Below are 3,456 nucleotides of genomic sequence, written 5' to 3'. Positions count from 1 at the left end.
CATCCCAAGAAACCGTCATATTTCACATCGAGTGGTGGGAGTGGGAAAACTACAGACAGCTTCAACTTTGGCATTGATAGATTTTACACACCCTCCCCCAACCACCTTACCCAAGTACATCACTGTAGCCTTGACAAATTTGCATTTGGCAAGATTTACAGTCAAGTTTGCTTTAGCCAAACGCTCAAAAAGTTATTTAATTTGTGCAAGGTGTTCAGACCAAAAAGAGCTATACAGGACAACATCATCCAAATAAGCTTCACATCCTGCCAACCCAGACAACACTCGATTAACTAAATGTTGAAATGTAGCGGGAGCATTTCGCACTCCGAAAGGCATAACTGTATACTGGAGAAAACTGTCAGGGCTAATGAAAGCAGATAGTTCTTTAGCACTGCACTTGCCAATAACATTTCAGGAGGTCAAATTTACTGACAAACTGTGCAGAACCTACACTATCTACACAGTCGTCAATTCTAGGTAGAGGGAAACAATCAGGCTCTGTTAAGGTGTTAAGTTTTCTGTAATCAGTACAAAACCGATATGAATTGTCAGGTTTACGCACTAAAATGCAGGGGGAGCTCCATGAACTAAAACTGGGTTCTGCTAAATTATAAGCAGTAAATAATTCACCTCTTTCTGAAACAACTTCCGTTTTACAGGGTTTACTCTATATGGATGTTGTTTAATAGGTTGAGCCATACCAACATCAATGTCATGCTCAATGACATGCGTTTGGGTGGGAACATCAGAAAAGATAGAGGGGAATTAATTCACCAACTTAATTAAATAGGTCTTCTCTGGTTCATTCAAATGAGACAGATGATAAGTTAAATTGGCAAGAACCTCAGAGTTATTAAGGTGCCCTTCTATTACTCCTCGAGAAGGACCATTGTTCTCTTCTAGAACATCAGCCATCTCTACAGATGTTTCAGAGACACCTAGATCTATGACGTCAGTAGCCACAAGATTAACAGGCAGAGACGACACAGGAGTCATGTAAGGTTTCAATAAATTAACATGACAAACCTGTACTTTCTTCCGACGATCAGGTGTATTTAAAAGATAGTTGTTATTAGGATAACACTTTGCTATTGTATAAGGTCCAGTAAACCTAGCTTGGAATGGACTACTTAAAACAGCTTACAAAGCAAGCACTTGATCGTCTACTTGGAAACTTCTCGCTTGAACCTTAAGATCAAACAACCTCTTAATTTTTTTCCTGAGACTTACCTAATTTTCATAGAGCAATAGCTCTGGCTTCGTAGAGTCGATAACGAAAACTACTCACGTAGTCCAAGACATTCTCAGGGGGATCAGATGTTTTACATTCATCGGCTAAAACAGCAATAGGGCCTCTGACCGTGTGTCCGAATAGCAATGCATTAGGACTAAAACCAGTGCTCTCTTGCACAACCTCACAAATAGCTAACAGCATCCAGGGAAGTCCATCCTCCCAGTCAAAATCAAGTTCAACACAATACAATCTCAAATGGGACTTAAGAGTCTGATGGAACCTTTCCAACCCTCCTTGACTCTGGTGGTGGTAAGCACTTGAGATATTAGGATAGGGTTAGGGTTAGGATAGGGTTTAGGGTTAGGATAACGTGGATAACGTGTAGACTGACACATTATAGTAAGCAAGTAACCATGCCCAGCCTTAGATCATGGTAAAGGACCAACACAATTGATGGTCAAATGTTCAAATGGAGTAGTAAGTACAGCAATGGGCTGTAAGGGAGCCAAATGGAACCTTTTGGTTTGGTTTTCCAGTCATTTCACAGATGTGGCAAGATCGTATATAGTTAACCACATCTCTCTTAATTCTAGGCCAATAAAATGTCCTCATAACTCTACCATATGTCTTCCGTACCCCCATATGACCAGCAAGGCCCTGATGTGATAACTGTAAGATGGCTTTACGAAAAGTAAGAGGAACTACAATTTGGATCCTAAGATCAAGAGAACTTTCAGAACTTATAGGCTGCTGTCTACAAAGCAATCCATCTTGAAGAAAATATAAGGAAGACATGGTTTTATTTCCTCTACCAGCAGCTAAGGAGAACAAGTCTTGAAGGGTTTCATCCGCATTCTGGGCTTTGATTAATTCATCTCGAGTCACTATACTACACTATAAAAGTGGAGACAAAGAACAAGTGTTTACATGGTCATCAAAAATAAATGGTCTTTCAGACATGGAAGCAGACTTGTCAGTCTGATTATCAACACATGGTACTTTCTGCACAGGAATCTCATCTTCTGTTATTGTATACACAGTATCAGGTTCTGTTTGAGAGTTAATAGATGAAATAAAAGCATCACTAAGAACATTTTCCATTTAATCTGACATCCTTCTCTTAGCCATCGCTCGAGTTATTACACAAGCCGGAAATAAGTTAGGACAGTCAGAAGATCCATTCAATTTCTCTCCACTGGGAACTACTATAGGTGGAACTCCAACATCTGACTTTTCCCAAACATTAGCTCCAGCCAAGTCATTGCCGAGTATGAAAGTGACACCAGGGATAGGAAGCAAACCACAAACTCCTACAAATACATTACCTGATAAAAGCTTGGAATTAAGGTGGATGTGGTGTAAAGGAACTTCCATGTAGCCCATATCAAGCCCTCTGACCAACAAGTGAGATCTAGTAGCAGTATGAGTAGCAGTATGTTCAGACAACGGCAAAAGTCCTTCCAACAAAAATGACTGCCCTGCCCCAGTATCTCGAAGGATACGAACAGGTACCGTTTCCTCACAGTCAGGCAAAGAAACACTCCCATCTGTAAGAAGTGACCAAAATCACAGTTTTTGACATTCTCCACCTTAGTGAGATTCATCTGCTCACTCTGCTTGTCAGGTCTAAAATTCAAACTTGTAGAAATTAAGACAACAGGTTTAAGAGCCTTGTCTTTCTTTTTAAGAACAGCACAGTCTGAAATCTTATGTCCTGGCTTCCTACAATAAAAGCAAACCATTTCTCTTTTTGTACATGTGAATGAATCATTATCTGCAGAAGCTGACACAACACTTTGATGTGCAACCATCTTTTTATTCTTAACTGAAACACTAAACTTTGACCTGCTTAACTCATTTAAAAGAGTAGAACTTTGATGAATGAGAACAAATTAATCTGCCATAAGCGCAGCATCAGAAAATTTAGTAACCTTGTGTTCATTAAGATACATGGCAACAGTACTTGGAACACACCTTTTAAACTCTTCAAAAGAATGAGTTCAAATTGTAACTCAATTTTTCATGTTACAATTTCTTTATTTCAAAATGATTCTCTAACTCCTTCTATTTTATAGCACAACCATCTCGTTCAGTGTGAAGTTTTTTGCATCAAGACACAACTGTTTCTCTTGTAAAGACATCTTGCTAAACTTAGCATTTTGATCGACATCAAAAAGAGTGGAAGATGACTCCTCAGGGTTAATAATTTGAGCTCTTAC

The sequence above is a fragment of the Carassius gibelio genome, chromosome B10 (genome assembly GCF_023724105.1).
Source record: "Carassius gibelio isolate Cgi1373 ecotype wild population from Czech Republic chromosome B10, carGib1.2-hapl.c, whole genome shotgun sequence".
Taxonomy (NCBI): Eukaryota; Metazoa; Chordata; class Actinopteri; order Cypriniformes; family Cyprinidae; genus Carassius; species Carassius gibelio.
This window is presented reverse-complemented; position numbering follows the sequence as displayed.